This window comes from Manis pentadactyla, chromosome 7, assembly GCF_030020395.1.
Source record: "Manis pentadactyla isolate mManPen7 chromosome 7, mManPen7.hap1, whole genome shotgun sequence".
NCBI lineage: Eukaryota > Metazoa > Chordata > Mammalia > Pholidota > Manidae > Manis > Manis pentadactyla.
In genome coordinates this window covers 59514509-59534996 of record NC_080025.1, presented here as the reverse complement: position 1 = coordinate 59534996, position 20488 = coordinate 59514509, and positions in this window count along the sequence as shown.

Sequence of the window (20488 nt, the reverse complement as noted above, 5' to 3'; positions counted from 1 at the left end):
TAGCACCTATCTCACAGCATTAGTAGGCATTTTTTCTTTTTCTTTCTTTTTTTCAGGGGGGATGCTAAAATTCAGCTTTATTTGATTGCTCCCATGGTTACTACAGGAATTTTCCCAAATATATATCAATCTTATTTGAAATTAGACAATAACTGATAGTTAAGAAATCTTTAAACCAACCTTATTTGCAGTATACTCTAGCTAATTTCATCCAGCCTCAAGACCCTTTACAAATGCCTCCTACACAGATAATCTGTGACCAGCCTTGATCAAAGGCCATCATGAATATTCCGGCAAGTTTCCAAATCGCTAAATGCTGCCCGGCTCACCCTTGTGGTCTATCACATACTGTCCTGTATTATCAATTATACTTCTTTTTATTTATGAATTTTCTTCCTACAAGACTCTGAGCTACTCGAAGGTGGGAATCGCAGTATTTCTTTGATTCCACCCCGACACTCAGCGGCGGCATCATCACCATGCTACCTCCTCTTCTCCCTTGAGCTGAGGCAGTCTCCAGAAGGGGCCCAGCTGCTGGGGTCATGAATCCTTCATTCCTGAGGAGAAGCCTGGAGGGCACATCAGAATGCCTGCTATAATACTCAAGACATGAGTATGTGTAATAACCATAGGACATAGAACCACACCTTCCCACACTTGGGCAGAGATTTCCTATCACTCCCTTTGTGATAGTTTTGGGTGCAGGTTTTCCAGGGAGGTAGACAGGACGACCTCTGAAGGTTGACCCTTGTCTATTATCAGCCCATGAGTCAATAGCAGGTGAGAGGCTTCCTGGGACAAACAATTATTGCCCTAGTGAATCGGAATGTGAATTCTAACAAAACATAGGTATCTGTTGGAGTAAGCACATTCAATCACAGGCCCAAGGAATTCCACTGATGATTCCCTTTCCCAAGGTGAATGGAAGAGAAGCTGAAGAAGAGGTCAGAGCAGGCTCCACAACTTATAGAAAACAAAACAAAAATAATGAGAAGCTCTTTGAAAAAATAGAAGGTCATTGGTTCTGAGGTAGGTAGATGCTCTAAAGGCCCAAATGGGGGTAGGCTCCAAGGAATTTTCTAGTTGAGTTCTTTTCTATCCCCAGTATTTCCCTGAGCAGATCATTGCCTTCTGTGCTACCACAGGGCCAGTAAGATAATGCTTTGGAAGCTCTGAAAGTGCAGAGGTAAAGAATAGACACCATAAGTGCAGAAGAACTGGCAAGCACCTAAGCAACTGCTTCTCCTAAAACCACCCTACAGATTAAGCAGTTACAACATCCTTACATAAAAGCAGTTCCTGGGAAGAAGACTGAGCCCATGGGAAGGAGAGAATGACATAGGGATGGCTTAGTCCTGTATTTCAACACCAGGGTCTGTGCATCACAGGCACTCCCCCAGAATCATGTGGCATATTGCTCCCTATCTCCTAATTCATTTGGAAAAATAATAGCCAGGGTCTATTAAGTTTTTTCCCTGAAAATCAAAACCACAGTGAGGTATCACCTCACACTAGTTAGTGTGGATAATATCAACAAGACAAAAACAACAAGTGTTGACAAGGATGTGGAGAAAAATGAACCCTGGTACACAGCTGGTGTGTTTGTAAATTGATGCAGCCACTATAGAAATCAGTATGGAGGTTTCTTTAAAAACTAAAAATAGAAATACCATCTGACCCAAAATTAAAGTCGTGGGAATTTACCCAAAGAAAACAAAATCATTAATTTGAAAAATATATGCACTTCTATATTTATTTCAGCATTATTTACAATAGACAAAATATGGATATCCTATATTTTGCCCATTGATAGACAAATGGTTACAGATATACATATATACAATGGACTATTAATCTGCTATAAAAAAGAATGAAATCTTGCCATTTGTGACAACATGGATAGACCTAGAGGGTATCATGCTAAGTGAAGTAAATCAGAAAAAGAAATATTATATGATTTCATTTATATGTGGAATCTAAAAAACAAACAAGCAAACAAAACAAATAGATTCATAGACACAGAGAATAGACTAGTGGTTGCCATGTGGCGGGGAATGGAGGGATGGGTGAATTAGGTGAGGGGGAACAATTAGTGAGACTGTTATCTTGATCTGTGCAATGGTTACATGAGTGTAACACACATGTCAAAATCCATCAAACTTACACTAAGACTAGTGCATTTTATTGTATGTATCTCAGTAAAAATAAAATAAACTTAAAAAAATAATAAAGTTTTGCCCCTCTCTTTAGGTGGATATCACTAGCTAAATATACTAGTCAGGTTCCCAGCAGGAAATGGTGGCATACTCAAACTGGTAATTTGAAAAGAGTTCAGTTGTAAGAATGTTCACAGTTATGTGGGCAGCATATAGCAGTCCTCAGGTGCAGTGACAGAGCTGCCTGAGAGGGAGAGGAGAGGTAGGAGTTCCCAGACTCACAGGGCGGAAGTCATTTGGAGAGTGTCTGGATGGAAGTTCTGATCTTCAGTCAAGGACACAACCGTCACCGTAGGGCATAAAGTGAGAACATAAATCCTCCTGACGGCACTCTCTTCCCTCCCACCATTCTCTTGCTGGGTCTCCCTGGTAGCTGAACCCGCTGGGAAGCCAGAGGACAAAGGGGCCTGTCAATGTCATTTGTAAAGGTCAGCCTTCAGGAACAGCAGGCAGGGCAGGGGGAAAGTGAACCTGGAGAGGCGCACAAAGACTTTCAGAACACCAATCTCAAGGGACAAATAATGAAATATAGGCACAAACACTGTAAAATGAAAACAAATAATGAAAACCTTGTGCCCAAAAGAGAATTAATGTAAGACAAAATCTTTCTAATAAATAAATAAAATTCAGAGACATTGAGATATTAAGGAGGAATATGAAAATATGAAACAGAGGAAAGCAATTATAAAGAATAGACAGTGTGACATATAGTGATAGTGATGGAGACTAATACAGCAAATGGGTTTATAGCAGAAACAGCTAGTGTCAAAGAACAAATTAGTGAGCTGGAAGAGCAGGTCAAAGAGCTCTTTATTTTATTAAGAATGGTCAAAGAGATGAAGAGAATGAAAGAGAAGTTAAAAGACATGAAAGAAAGGCCAGCATCTGTCTGGTAGTAGCCCCAGACACAGATAAGGATTAAATGAAAACAAGAACATTTTTTAGGAAATAATGACCAAGAATCTGCCATAATTAAAGAACCATCCAAGACTCCAGAATGACAGGATAATTCTGAATAGGACCCAGAAGAAAATACCTTTTCCAAACACATTATAGCGAAATTTTAAAACATTAAAGAAAATTTTTTTCCACATTTCTCAACAGAAAAACAGGATAGAAGAGAGATACATAATCTCTTTGAAGGGAGGTGAATAGTGAAAGGAAAGTAGCTTTCAACCTTGAGCTTTACAATGAACTTATATATGATTTAAATGGAATAATGGATGAATATACTCAGATATACATGTTCCAGAAAGTTTACCGCACCAATACTCTTATTGAAGGACTTTTTTTGGAGTATGTAGTTTGCAAGAAAAAAAATTAATATAGAAGGACAAGATATGAGGAAAAAAAGGATGAATAAAGAATAGAGTAAAGTCTTTTTTATTTATTCAAGCTTTGGCCAGAACAAAGTACAAAAACTATATCCATAATAATCCAGAACTAAAATTTTGGCTACTACCTATTTGGTAGGAAAGGGGCTGGGGGTGGGGGTGTTGGGTTGAGGAGAAGGAAATGATAGTATGCTAAAGTTCCTGTCTTCTTTGCTGGCACACATAGTTTCTGATTATCTTTAGGTACAGAAGAAGAAACAAATAAGCAAAAGCAAGGATTTAATAAATTAGGATTAACTAACATGAGAATAGGAAGAGATGTTCAACTTTCCAATACCAGAAGAAAATTTCAATCTATCGAATTGAAGAAGACAGGAAATAAGTAACAGAAAAGAAGCATTTATGTAAATCAGAGAAATCAGTGTAAATGGAACAAACTAACTGAATAATCTGCCAACATATAGATTGAACATGGGGGTAATAGCAAATAAATAAATTGTTTGCAACAGATACTGAAATTGACCTCACATAGTTAAATGAGAATTATATGATCATTTTAATAAATGGAGAAAAAGCATTTGATAAAGTTTACATTTATTTTCTATTACAGGAGCAGACAAATAAAATAGAATAGTGTTAGGTTCCTAGCAATAGATAGATCATGAATATATAACAACTTGATACATGATGGGGTATTATCACAACCAGTAGAAAAAAGATTAATCAGCTGGCAGATGGGGAAAAACAGGCTCACTATATAGAGAAAAATAAGGTTGGCTCTCTCTACTGTGACAGACAGAATCAAGGGAAGAAGAGGAAAGACTTGCCTCCTCATTTTAAAGAATGTTCTCAGGAGTCTCTCATATACTTTTTTTTATATGTAACTACTGAGAACTAAGTCATATAGTCTCACTTAATTTTAAGTAAGTCTGGGAAATGTAGTCTTCATTATGGGTAGCAGTGTGTCCATCTAAAATCTGATGCTATATGCCTAAGGAACAAGAGGAGAATTAAGAAGTAACTATCTAAAATTGACTGCAATAAAAAGCTCCAAATTCGTTAAAAACCAATGAGAGATATAGAGCCAATTAAATAATATAAAGTTAACAAGATAAAATGTGGAAAAATATCTGTGATATTGGAAATGAGAGGGAGAGTGTGAGTTTCAGAAATCAAATCATATGAGGAAAATGGGTGGATTGTACTATAGCAAAAGTAAATATTCCTGCTTAATGAAGGTCACTAAGATCAAGTTTCCTATAGACAGGGTGATGGAGTGGAAAAAGATATTTGCAAGAAAACAACCAGAATTAATATCTAATATGCTCCTCAAATTACTAAGAAAAAAAATAGGAAAATAGGCATTCATGGATGGGAAAGCCTAAATGGCTATTAAACATATAGGAAGATCCTCAACTTTACAGTAGTCAGAAATATGCTAAATAAAACAGTGGGATCATTTTTTGCCCATGAAGGTGGAAAATACTCGCAAGTGGCATTTGGGGCTGACAGTTATGTTGGGAGGGAAGAATCCTCATCCACAACTTGTCAGATGATTCTGGAAAGCAATCTGGAGGTACTTACTTATATTTAGTTTACTTACTGACTCCGCATTCTAGCAAGCCTCCTTCTGCAAAATAATCCAGAGAATTTCTTGCACAGGCCCACAAGAAGCTATGTGTAAGTATGCTATTTGCATCATTGTTCGTGGTAGTAAAGGATTTCAGGCAAACCATGGGATCCATCTCTTGGAGAATAGATAAGTAAAAGACGGCATATATTCCATATAATGGAACTACCTGTCATAAGTCACAGACTAGATTGCATATGTATCACAAACAGAATGTTGAGAGAAAGAAGAAATAATAAGATATAGAATGTTATGACTGTACTCTGTCCTCCTCAAATTCATTGTTTAAATTCCAATTTCCAACACCTCAGAATGTAACTGTGTTTGAAGATAAGGTCTTTAAGAGGTGATTGAATTAAAACAAGGCCTTTAAGATGGGGATGTAATCCAATCTGACTGATGCCCTTATAAGAAAAGGAAATCACAACATACATGCAAAGAGAGGTCAGGAATGTCCACGCACAGAGGAAAGGCCACGTGAGGACCACAGAAGACGGCCATCTGAGAGCCAAGGGAGAGGCTCAGAGAAACCAAACCAGCTTCCACCTTGATCTTGGACTGTAGCCTCAAACTGTGCAAAAATACACTTCTGTTGTTTAAGCCAACCATTCTGTAGCATTTTTTTATGGCAACCATAGCAAATTAAAACAGAGTACAATGCCACTTACCGCCTTTAAAAACACATGTAGCAACGCTATATATATATCTTTTTTCAATGAAGTACATGTATATAAATGAATTAGGACTAGCTTGGAAGAGTATACATATATACACCCATTAAGGGTGTTAAAAAGAAAGAATGGGAGTGAGGAGAATGGAGGCAGAAAAATGATCAAGCAAAAGAAAGCAAAAAATGGCCTTACGCAGACTGAGGATGCTCGAACACCATGAACTGAGGGGTATAATCAGCTCAGTTCCATACATCTGAGTCTATCCCACTCACCACACCACCAGAGGAGGAAGTAAATTCCACACTGAAAATAGTGAGGAGGAGGAGGGGGAAAATCAGACTGAGCTATAATGAAGCACAAAAGAAGTGGGATGTCAGATTGTCAATCAACTCCATTTATAATACAGGTAACCAGAGCCACAGCCTTAGCCAGGGGTCTTCTATGGATGGTAGAGAGGAGATACTCCTGGGTCAGGAATGAGGTATTACCCAGAAGGAGACCCTGAGAGACTAATTTCTTCATTCACACACATGATGGGACATGTCAGTAAGCCAGGCAGGGGTCATTCCCTGAGACTAGTAATGATGTACAGAGATTGTATTATTAGGCTGGGACTCTGGCTGATGAAAGACTGTGTTACAAGCAGGGACAGAACCAGACCCGAGTAACTCTACCTTGAAAACCACAGTCATGGGCATCTTCTGTATGTTTCCTTTTGTCTCTTTATCCTGAAACACCATAGCACCCACTATCCCAGTTCTCACCAACTCTATCCCAAGTATGGGAGGCCAAAATTATTACCCAAAAACCTACAAAGGAAAGAAAAAGACAAGTCTTTTAGTGGCTAAAAAGCCTAGCAATAATAACCTGAATGCAGAATAACACATAGGTGATAAATCACAACCCTCAACCTGCTTATGAGCTGTTATGTGGAACAAAATTTGAAGTCAGAAACTTGGCTCCAACCACTGAAGAAGATAGATTGTTAGAGCACAAAGGCACCTTACATATTACCTGATTTATAAATCCATTCAGTCACCCATTGATTCAACAACTATTTCCTGAACACCTACAATGTTCGAGTCATAGCGTTAGGCTCTGGGGAGTCACTAATGAGGCAAAACAGATTGGTCTCTTGCCTTCACTACATTTAAGTCTAATGGCAGAGATAGTCAAACTCCTTCCTACCTTTGAGGCTTCACAAATGTCTGTTTCTTCTGTCTAGAAAGAATTTTAAATGAAAGTCTTCTTCTCAAATGTTAGTTTGGAGCTGAAATGTTAGAGGCCTGTCCTAACAACTCTGTCTGAAGTGGACACCCACAACACACACACACACTGGTATGATTCTTCTATCATTGCACCCTGTTCAAATCCCTCAGAGTGCTTACCACTGTTGGCAGTTATATGTTTATTGACTTGCTTTGTTTGAGGCCTAACATCTATAGATGGTAAACTGAGGTCCAGGGAAATAAGTGGACATAGAGCAGATCATTATCAGACTAAGGATTAAATCCAAGCTGCCTATGTACAAGGAAACTTTAAGAAGCAATGTAACTTTCCTGAATCTCAGTTTTCTCATCTGTATAATTGGTCAGTAATGCATCCTACCATTGAAAACAGGAAAGAAAAAAGATATAAAAGGCATCCAGATTGGAAAGGAAGAAGTAAAACTATATTTCACATCATATAGATGACATGATCTTGTATATAGAATATCCTAAGAACTTCACACAAACACAAAAATATATGTATTAGAGCTCATGAATATAAGTTCAGCAAGCTTGCAGATGCAAGATCCATACACAAAAATCAGTTGATTTCCATATACCAGAAATCAATAACCTGAGAAAAGAATTAAGAAAATTCCATTTATAATACCATCATAAGGAATAAATTACTTAGGAATAAGTTTTATCAAGAATCAAGAAGGGACTTGTACACTATAAGCTATAAAATATTATTGACAGAAATTAAACAAGACCTAAGTAAAGAGAAAGGCATCCCATGTTCATGGACTGGAACACTTAATATTGTTAAGTGTTCTACAGATTCAACTGGCCCAGAGATTCAATGCAATTCTTACTTAAATCTCAGCTAGCTTCCAAAACAGTTTTGAAAAAGAAGAGCAAAGTTAGATGACACAAACTTCCCATTTCAAACATTACTACAGAACTACGGTAATAATCAAGACTGTGGTATGACATATATATAGACATACAAATCAACAGAACAGAATTGACAATCCAGAAATAAACCTGTACATTTATGGTCATTTGATTTTATCAGGGATATCAAGGCAGTTCAATGGGGAAGAGAATAATTTTTTCAACAAATAGTTCTGTGACAACTGGGTATTCATATACAAAAGAATGAAATTCAACTCCAACCTCCTACCACATACAAAAATTAACTCAAAATTGATCATGGATCTAAAGGTAGGAGCTGGAACTATGAAACTCCTAAAAGAAAATAGAAGGGTAAATCTTTACATTCTTGGACTAGACAGTTGTTTCTTAGATATGATATGAAAAGAAACAATTGATTCAATGTCCTCAAGTTAAAAAATGTTATACTTTAAAGAACACTATCAAGAAAGTGAAAGACAGTCCACAGACAGAAAATATTGCAAATCATATATTTAATAAAGGCCTAGTATCGAGAGTATATAAAGAACTCTTACAACTCAATAAAAAGACAACTAACCCAATTAAAACATGAACAAAGAATTTAAATAGACAATTCTCCAAAAAATATGTACAAATGGCAATTAAGTACATGAAAAGATGGTCATCATCATTAGTAATTAGGGAAACGGACATTAAAACCACAATGAAAGACTACCTCGCACATTAGGATGGCTATAATAAAAAAAGATGGACAATCTGAAGTGTTAAAGACATGGAGAAACTGAAATCCTACATATTGCTGGTGGGAATGTAATGTGGTTCAGCTGCTTTAGAAAACAGCTTGAAGTTCTTCAAAATATTAAACATAGAGATAGCATATGTCCCAGTAATTAAACTCCTAGTTATAGACTCAAGAGAGTTGAAAACATATAGTCCACAAAATAATTTGTACATTAATGTTCATAGCAACATTATTAATAATATCTCCAAAGTAGAATCAACCCAAATGTTCATCAACTGATGAATGGGTCAACAAAATATAGTATGTCCATTTAAGGGAATATTATTGAGCTACAAAGAGGAATAAAGTACTGCTCTACAACATGGATGAACCTTGAAAACACTATGCTAAGTGAAAGAAGCCTGTCACAGAGGGCTACATGTTTTATGATTCAACTTATATGAACTATTCAGAATAAGCAAATCCATAGAGATATAAAATTGATTAGTGATTGGTAGGGGCTGGAAAAAGGGAGAATGAGGAATGACTGCTAATGGGTAAGGGGTTTCTTTGGGTGTTAAGAAGATGTTCTAGAATTAGATAGCTGTGATGATTGTACAACCTTGTGAATAAACAGAAAACCCCCAATGAATTGTGCACCTAAAAAGAGTGAATTTATGGTATGTGAATTATAACAACATAAATATTTTTTTAATCTTTCCTAGTATAGTGCATATCAACTACTCACTCTCCCCCACCCTAGTGTTCTTGAACTTGCTTCACTCTCCACCTCCCATTCTCCACAATCATCATGAGACATCTAATAGGACAGTCGTGTGTTTATAGAAACATATACTTCCTGGCCTCCATCTACTGCTCCCTATAAATCTCTATAAATCAACATCCTTCTCCAGAATTTCAAACTTGGGAACAGATAAAGAAGCAGTCAATTCTTCATCAGTGTTGGAAGCTGTTAAGAGTTAAATCTAAGTTGAAATCAGAAGCTGTTACATACTATGGAAAGAAAGCCAGTCTGCAGTGAGAGGCAAATTAAGATTATCTTAGAAGGAGGTAGGAATGAAATACAAAGAACATGTTCTGAGGGGCATCCAAGTCCCAGTTCCAGGGACCCTGGACACCAGATACATCTAGGACTTTCCCACAGTTGGGGGTGTCCAATTTCCTTGAGTTCTGTGAATCAGTATGTTGCCTTTCTGTCTAAGCTAGTTCTTTCACTGACTACCACACAGATATACTTTAACACCACAAAGCAAAGTTTATTATGAATAAAAAATGAACATAGGTTATGAAAAAGAAAATAATTCTAAGAGCTTATATTTATGGAGGTCTAGGTCTGTGTCAGACATCTTTTTAACTTCTTTAAGTGTCTTAACACACTTGCTTCTAACAACAATTTTAGGAGGTAGATACTATTCTTATCCCCACTTACAAATGAAGAAGATGAGGCATAGAAAAGCTAAGAAGCTTATCCAAGATCACACAGGTAGTAATTAGCAATGTCAGTATTCTTAATCATTGCACTATGTTGCCTTATATAGAGTAAAACACTATATGTATGTAAAGCATTATTATTATTTGGAATAAATTAAAATAGGAAGTTTCCGTGTTACTGTGATTAAATAACTATACTGAGATGTGGATTTCTTTTAGAAGCAGTATCTCATACAGAAACTTTTAAGAATTATTCATGATATTTGGTACTTCTGACCAATGACTACAGTTCTCTGACTTTAAATACTCATACCTATTACCTGAATTCAAATTAACCTTTATAGTGGCCCTGATTTTTAATGGATGATTGATAATGGTGTTTTGGCTTATATAGCCACAGAGCTACATAGTGTTTACCTCTCTGTTATGCTCCAAAAGAAAGGAATGTTCATATTCTGATGTTTTTGTTATCAGGAGAGTCAGTAAATGTTCTACCCAGAGTTCACACTAGAGCTGCAGTCTTTGATAGAATGTGATCACATCATGTAAAATGCATGCAAGGTCAGCCACTGCAGCTGTAAATCAAAAAGACAACACTTGTTCTGCCTAGTTCTCCTTGCAAGAACATCCCTATATTAATGTTAAATTCATAAACTGCTTTCTCGAGATGATTAGAAAATTGGATTCTGGTGAATCCCAATGCTTTCCCATATTATCCAAAGCAGAGATAAGAAACTTGTATGTTGAACTTTTCCTTTCTTTCCCCCCATCCTGCCTTGCTGAAGATGTGCCAACTTTTTGTTAAAGGAAGCACTCAAGGGAGAGAGGCTTTTTCTTCAGGGCTTTTCAGTCTCATGTGTCTTATTTCCTACAGAGTGATAATTATGGGTAGAAATCTGTTAGATGGAGTTTGTGCTTTGGGCATCTTTGTACAAGGAACCTGAAATGAAATTACCACTTGATTTCACATAAATATCAAGTTGTCACCAAGAAGGTAACAATCAGTGCCAACTTGAGATATGAACTGGTGACCCCCAGGGAGCATGCTGGCTTTAGATGTAAGTTAAGAAGGGTGTTGAAATTGGTGAGGAAACTAAGCTGGCCAGAAGTCATTTCTCCTATTGCAAGATAACACCTGCAAGAGGTTTGAGTTTCACAACTTAGTTTAAGACTTACTAGATTATTGAATTGCAATTAATCAAAGAGAAAGGAGATATTTTCAAACTTATCAATTATTTGTATCTTATTGTGAATGAGTTTCTGATCTAATCCTGTGACTATGTTTTAGGAATGGAAAGGAAGAAAAATAAGAACATGGGCCAGGAGGGAGCGATGAGGAACAGGAGCTTATAAAAACCCAGTGTCTTGTAGTGCCATCTCTAAGTCTCGCTGAGTCAGTTAGTCATTGAAACAAAGGAAAATCGGAGGGTCCTGTACACTGCACAGGAGGAACTGAGAATTCTTTCATAAAGAGGAAATTATGGTAGGCATCAAGAGAAAGGGAGATCCTAAGTGACATTGTGTTGTGGTTGCTAACAACCAGTAAAGTCACAAACCAACATGTTTTATCAGCCATAATGGACTAATTGTTTTAGGTGAAGTTCTGCTTGAAGGTGGTGAAGGAAGAAGAATGAAATTCAGTAGAAATGGAAGAACTACTTGCCCTCATCCTTTGAAAATCCAATGAGAAAATTCATATAGACACACAAAACAAGTAAGAGCAATTCAACACACTAGTACAAATGAGTAAAACAAAGGCAGAGTATGTAAGTGAAAGTTGAATCTGAGCAAAACTGATTAGAGAACACTTACTGCAGAAAAGATCCAACCCCACTAAAAAGTAATGTCAATTTTACTTCTTCATTACAAATTTGGATGCCTTTTCTTTCTTTTGCTGTCTAACTGCTTTGGCTAGGGCTATGTTGAATAAAAGTGGTGAGAGTAAGCATCCTTGTCTAGTTCTTTATCTTGCAGAAAAAGTTTTCAGCTTCTCACACACCGAGTATAATATTAACTGTGGGTTTGTCATACATGACAAATTTTCATTTTTTATGTTGAAGTATGTTCCCTCTATACACACTTTTGTTGAGAGTTTTTATCATAAATGGATGTTGAATTTTTTCCAATGCTTTTTCAGCATCTATTGAGATGATCATGTGGTTTTTATCCTTCCTTTTTTTAATGTGGTGTATCATGTTGATTAATTTGCAGATATTGAACCATCCTTGCATCCCAGGAATAAATCCCACTTGGTTGTGCTGAATGATCCTTCTAATGTATTTTTGAACTTGGTTTTCTAATATTATGTTGAGGTTTTTTTGCATCTATGTTCATGAGGGACATGGCTCTGTAATTTTCTTTCTTTCTTTCTTTTTTCTTTTTTTTGGTACTATCTTTGTTTGGTTTTTACCATCAGGGTGATGCTGGCCTTGTAGATGAATTTGGAACTTTCCTTTCTCTTCAGTTTTTTTTTGGAACAGTTTGAGAAGACTAGGAATTAACTCTTCTTTAAATGTTTGGTGGAATGCTCCTATGTAGCCATTCTAGTATTGGATTTTTGTTTGTTAGAAGTTTTTTGATTACTGATTCATTTTTGTTACTAGTAATTGGTCTGTTCAGATTTTCTATTTCTTCTTGGTACAGTCTTATAAGACTGCATGTTTCTAGAAATTTATCCATTACTTCTATGTTGTCAAATTTGTTAGAATAAAATTTTTCGTAGTAATCTCATAATTGTTTGTATTTCTGTGGTGCTGGTTGTAACTTCTCTTTTGTTTCTGATTTTATTTATTTGGGTCCTCTCTCTTTTTTTTCTTAATGAGTCTAGCTAAAGGTTTATCCATTTTTTAATCTTTTAAAAAGAACCAACTCTTAGTTTTATTGATCTCTATTTGAAGATGACATGATACTATATATAGAAAACCCTAAAGACCCTACCAAAAACCTATTAGAACTAATAAGTGAATTCAGTAAAGTCACAGGATACAAAATCAATATACACAAATCTATTGCGTTTCTTTATACTAATAATGAACTAACAGAAATAGAAATTAAGAAAACAATCCTATTTACAATTGTATCAAAAAGAATAAAGCATCTAGGAATAAATCTAACCAAGGATGTAAAATACCTATACTCTGAAAACTATAAGACATTGATAAAAGAAATTGATAATAACACAAATAATGGGAAGATATTCCATGTTAATGGACAGGAAAAATTAATTATTAAAATGGTCTTACTATTCAAAGCAATCTACAGATTCAGTGCAATCCCTATCAAAATATCAATAGCATTTTTCACAGAACTAGTGCAAATAATCCTAAAATTTGTATGGAACCCCAAAGACCCTGAATAGCCAAAGCAATCTTGGGAAAGGACAAAACTGGAGGTTTCATGCTCTATGAATTCAAATTGTATCACAAAGCTCCCCTAATCAAAATGGTATGGCACTACCACAAAAATACACACATAGCTTAATGGAGCAGAAAAGAGCCCAGAAATAAATCCTGCTTATATGGTCAATCAATATATGACAAAGGAGGCAAGAATATGTAATGGGGAAGACAGCCTCTTCAATAAATGATGCTGGGAAAACTGGACAGCTATATCAAAACACTGAAACTGAATTACTATTTAATGCCATACACAAAAATAAACTTGAAATGGATTAAAGACCTAGACCTAAATATAAGACCTGAAAACTTAAAGTCCTAGACAAAAACAACAAAACCGTTTAACATCAGCATTAGTCATTTTTTTCTAGATATGTCTTTCCAGGCAAGGGAAACAAAGCAAAAAGAAACAATGGGACTGCATCAAACTAAAAAGCTTCTGCACAATGATAAAGGAAACCATCAACAAAATGAAAAGACAATCTAATGAATAGGAAAAGATATTTGTAAATGATATATCTGATAAGGGGTCAATATGCAAAATACATAAAGAACTCATACAACTAACACCAAAATACACATAATCCAACTTAAAAATGGGCAGAGAACCTAAATAGACATTTTTCCAAAAAAGACATACAAATAGTCAACAGACACATTAAAAAATGCTTGACATCATTAATCATCAGGAAAATGCAAACCAAAATCACAGTGAGATAACACCTCACACCAATCAAAATAGCTATTATCAAAAAAAAAACAAAAACAAAAACAAGTGGTGGTAAGGATGTGGAGAAAAGGGAACCCTTGTACACTGTTGGTGGGAATGTACATTGGTACAGCCACCATGGAAAACAGTATGGAAATTTCTCAAAAAAGCTAAAATACAAATACCATATGATACAGTAATTCCACTTCCGAGAATTTACCCAAAGAAAACAAAATCACTAAATTGAAAGGATATATACACTCCTATGTTTATTGCAGCATTTATAATAGACAAGATATTGAAGCAAACTAAGCATCCACTCATAAATAAATGGATAAAGAAGATGTGGTACATATACACAATGGAATATATTCAGTCAAAAAAAGAATGAAATCTTGTCATTTGCAATAACATGGATGGACCTAGAGGGTATTATGCTAAGAAAAAGTCAGACAGAGAAAGACAGATACCATATACTTTCACTTATATGTGGAATTTAAAAATAAAACAAATGAACAAACGAACAAAATACAAATAGGCTCATAGACACAAAGAACAGACTGATGGTTGCCATAAGGGAGAGGGATAGGGGGATGGGTGAAATAGGTGAAACTTAGAGTTATAAAATAAATTAGTCTCAGGATGAAAGTACAGCATAAAAAATATAGTCAATGTAATATCTTTGCATGTTGACAGGGAGTAACTACACTTATTGTGGTGAGCATTTAGTAATGTATGTAATTGTCAAATCACTATGTTGTACACCAGAAATGAATACTGTATATCAACTATACTTTAATTTTTAAAAAAGGCAAGGCCAGACATAAGTGTCAGATATACAGTGACCATCAGGGAAGAGGTCATTCTGTTTTTGGTTTTGTTTTAGTTTTTTAATAACTGCCCAACATACACAAATGAGTGTGGACAATGGTTACATGAGCCTTTATATTTCAATTACACTATGAGAACAAAGGCAATTCTTCAGTAAAACAAGTCACCCCTGCTGTCACTTAAAGTACTAATATAACTATGGACTGCAGCTATGAAAGCTTTCCAAAGTCTACCCACCCTCTGTAACCTCTTAAAACCCAATGTCCATCCCTTCCACTGTACTTGCAATATTATAATAATCTACTTACAGCTGCTTTTCCCAAGAGTTTGAAAGTTCCTCATGTGCTGGGATCATGTCTTACTTATCCTAGTAACCTCAATACCTGACCTAGGATATAGTACACAGTTGACACTTAATATTCATTTATTCAATCAATATTAATTGAGCATCTACTATATGCCAGGTGGCATAGATAGGTGAACAAGATCGAGGGGACTCTTGCTGTCATGGTGCTTACATGCAAAGCCTGTCAGTGAGTGGGTAAATGGAAGGAGTGAATGGATGGATGTTTGCATATTCAGCTGCTGTAGATGTTGCCAGGACATTAGAAGGTCTATAAGGCCCTTCTTATTTCTTGAAAGGGATAAAGAAGTTTGTTTGAAAACTGGTGCTTGTCTTACCCATAAGGGTGTCCACAGATGTCCAAAGTTTCCCCCTGTAGCAGAAAGCTTTGAGGTTGGATGGGTCAGAGGGGGGCTGTCAGGAGCAGACGGCCTGGCAGGGCAACAGGGACCAGGATACCCAGGCCCTGGGCCTGAGCACCAAAAGGGCTGCTTCATTAGCCTTAAATGAAGTTTGTCACACAGTATTTTGCTGAAGTTCTCTCTCTTCTTACTATTTCCTGTTTAGTCAGCTTGTCAATCCTATTTACAAGATACCTAAACTTAATTTATGTGCTGTTCCTCTCAAGAATCTCATGATAAGAGTTTCTAGTTAAATCTAATGTTTCTGTTTTTACTCTCTGAAGAATGGCCTGATACACTCTTTTCCCTAGTAGACTGGAAAATATAGTTAGGCATCAAACTAATTGGTCCTAACTATTCATCACCTAACACTAAGTGGCCCTGAAATTTTTCTAAAAACAATTTGAATAGGAAAGTAAAGCATGTCTTAAATTCATAAAGTTAAGAGAATGGGGGCAGAAAATTGACTCATCACAAAATAATGGTTTTGAATTTGTCATAATTCATTGGTGACAGACACTCCAATCTCTAAAAATGCACTTTTAGAACAAAACCATTAAAATTTGTGCTGTCTTTTATGAATTCTCTCTTAATTCTCCCAACCAACCCATAAAGGAGATAGTAATGGTACTTACTATGTGACAATTGTTGAAACTTTAATTTAAAGGACTTACTTTCTGTTCTCTTTTCACCAACTTTATTTTATGAAGACTTTCAAAAAAAAACTTGAAAGAGTACAATACACACTTAGTTGCCCACTACCCAGATTGAACCATTGTTAATATTTTGCTAACTTTGCTTTATTTATACACATATGAAAATATTCCTCTTTTGCAGAATCATTTGAGGATAAGCTGCCAACATCATAAACTTTATCCCTAAATATTTCAGAATTCATTAAACTAACATCATGTTTAATAGCATTATCATATTCACCTTAAGAAATTAGAAATTATTTCCTAATATTGTCTAATACTTACACTATGTCTACATTTTCTCAGTTGCCCCAAAAAAAGTTCTTTTGCTTTTGTTTTCTATTGAGACATAATTTATATACCATAAAATTAATCTTTGCAACAGGTACAACTTAGTGTTATTTGTATATACGATCATGTTGATCTAATACCAGAATATGTTCATTCCTCAAGGAAATCTCTTACTCAGTAGTAGTCACTCCTCATTCCCTCCTCTTTCAGCCCCTGCCAACTGTTAATTTACTTTCTGTCTCTCTGGATTTGCTTATTTGGGACACTTCATATACATGAAATAATACATGTAGCCTTTATGTCTGGTTTCTTTCAGTTAGCACAATAGTTTCAAGGTTGATCCATGTTGTAGAATGTATCAACACCATTTCTTTTCATAGCTGAATAATACTCATTGTGTGGATATACAACATCTCATTTATCCATTCATCAATTGATGGGCACTTGGATTAATTCTACATTTTGGCTTTTATGAATTATGTTGCTATGAACATTAATATGAAAATTTTTGTGTGGACTGTGTTTTTAATTTATTGAGTCTAAACCTGGTAGTGTAATTGCTGGGACTCTATGTTTAATATTTTGAGGAAATTCCAAACTGTTTTGCAAGGCAGCTGAACCATTTCACACTCTTACGAGCTATATGTGAGGGTTCCAGTTTCTCCACATCTTTACCAACACTTGTGAATGTCCCTTTTTATCATAACCATCATAACATATGTGAAGTGGTATCTCATTGTGATTTAGTATGCATTTGCCTAATGACAATGATGCTGAGAATCTTCTCATGTACTTATTGACCATTTATACATCTTCTTTGGAGAACTGTCTATTCAAATCCTTTGCTCATCTTAAAATTAGGCTATTTGTCTCTTATTGTTGAGTTGTAAGTGTTCTTTATATATTCTGTATATCAAACCTTATCAGATATATGATCTGCAAATATTTTCTCCCATTCTGTGAGTTGCATTTTCACTTTCCTGATGTCATCCTTTGAAACACAGTTTTCAATTTTGATGACATTCAATCTATATTTTCTTTTTTTATTGTTCTTTTGGTGTCATATCTAAGAAACAATCATCTAGTCCAAGGTCACAAAGATTTACCTCTATATTTTCTTCTAAGAGTTTCATAGTTTTTGCTCTTACATTTAGGTCTATGATTAACTTTACATTTTTATATATGGCATAAAGTAGGGAGCCCGACCTTTTGTTGTTGTTGTTAACAGATGGATATCCAGTTGTTCCAGCATCATTTGATGAAAAGACTATTTTTTTCCCATTGAATTATCTTCACACCTTTGTCAAAACTAGGTCGACCATAAATGTATGGGTTTATTCCTAAACTCTCAGTTCCATTCCTTGAGCTATATGTCTAAACTATGCTAATTTTATGCTAGTCTTATTTGTTGTAGCTTTGCAGTAAGTTTTGAAATTGTTAAGTGTGTGTTCTCCAACTTTGCTCTTCTTTTTCCAAGAGTGTTTGGTTATTCTGGAACCCTTGCATTTCCATACGAATTTTAGTATCAGCTTGTCAATTTATGCAAAATGGACAACGAGGGTTTTGATGGAGATTGTGTTTAGTATTTTTTAAATTTACAAGGAGTGATTATTAGGTGATAGCCAAGAAGCTTTTCTAAGCAAAGAGGTTTTTCAAGGACAATCACTTTTAACTATTTTAATTGTTTCAAAGGACTAAATGTGGGATATTCATTCTCATTTTCAAATAACTTCATTCATTTTGAAGAAAAATACATTAAATACATGCAAAACTGAATTTCAAAGGGTGTTCATGAATAAAGATGTGTGCTGCCAAGTAATCTACTGCACTCTTACCAAGAACTAGTGCTCTTTAATCAGCAACTTTTTTAGAAAAGATAATATTGCGAAGGATTTTTTTTCCTTCTGAAGAAATCTGATTGCTAATTATTACAGAAAGTATACATAGCTCCAACAACTAAGTGAGAAACAGCTTGAAACATGAATTCTCAGCAAATGAAAATTCAAAAAGCAACAACCATACTTCAATCTGTTGGTATAAGCTCTTAAAATGCTGTTTTATAGAAGTCTGATTGCCAGGATCTCAGTTAGCAATACTGCCGAAGGAAAAGATTTAAAAATGCTTCCCTGATGGGTTTGGTGCCAAGTCCTTGCAATCGATTTTTTTCACTGCTCTTTCTCTTCCTCAGCTCCAGCTCATCATTCATCCAACCCCCAACTCCTCTTCACTGAGCCCTTTGCTTTTAGGTGGGAATTTCACATATAGATTTTTTTTAAGTATCTTAACATAAAGTGAAATACATTATTACTTAAATAATCAATGTTTTTACATCCAGGCCACTGTTGACCCATTCTATACAAGACTCTTGGGTTACATCCTGAGAAAGTGGTGGGGAAATGTACAGATCAAGTCAGGTGAGAGTGCACATGGATATCAGCATATGATGCTATCCACCATCTCCTAACTCTGACTCTACAATAAGACAAACTTAGGTATAAAACTTCCTAACAAAATTTTTTTGGTACTTCTAAGACAAATTCATCTTCAATAAGACTCAAGATTGATTAGATAAATTATATTTTTCTCTATGACAAATATGATGTAATAGAGGAAATAATAATACTCAAATATATATACACATATATCATAAATGTGAATTTTGCGAGCTACAAAATTTCTTATAAAATTTTGCAAGCAACAAAATTTCTTGTAAAAAACTTTATGAATTATATGAAGCAAATTTTGTGAGCTACACAATTTCTCATAAAAAACTTTATGAATTATATGAAGCAAATTTTAATCCCTAAGTGACAACTTTCAGTCATTCAGTTTGCTCCTCAGTCACCCAACTTCCTCCACTGTCAGAGAGTCTATGTTCAGAAAAGAAAACTGATTTTAGTACAACTATACAGGAAACGTCAACAGTGAGCAAATTTAGTGAGAAAACTCAAGTAGCATATTCCAGAACAAATATGAATTGTGTTTTTCTTAACCAGTTTTGAATTCTCTGATATACCTAGCTTCCCATATATTACCCTAAATTACCAAAAGTTGAAGACATGTAGATTTAACATGTTTGGGCTTCACCAAGTAATGTGTAAGTCACAGATCCACTCACACACAGGTCCACTTGCCCTTCCACATTTTACTGAAAAGTTTAACCTGTTAGGTGCAGTTTCTGAGAACACCCTTGTTCAGTCTGATTTGAAACAACTCAAGCCTGGGCTCTCCTCACTACAAAATCCTGGTGGAAATTTATTATAATAAAATATACTTTTCAAAGAATTGGGATATTTTGGTATTTTTTAACTTGTAATTTAGTACCACTAAAGAATGTTCCCTATGACAGTAGCTTGGAAGCTTTTCACTCTGACCCGTATAACAAATCTATGTACATGCAAGTCAGCACCTACACACTGGAGTGTCTACATGGGTATGTGTGAAACAATGAAAATTCTATAAAACAATATTTACCCTTACAACACACATTGCATTCTGATATTTTCTATTCTATCTCTTTACTTTTTCAAAATGCTGAGTAATCCACCCAACTCATTTCACAACTCAGTAATGGTTCCCCGCAGTTTGATAAACACTGTTCAGAGAGACAGTCTTATCACATCAGAGTAATCCAAGAATCAGACCTCAGTTTGTTACCTGATAACCCCAGCTT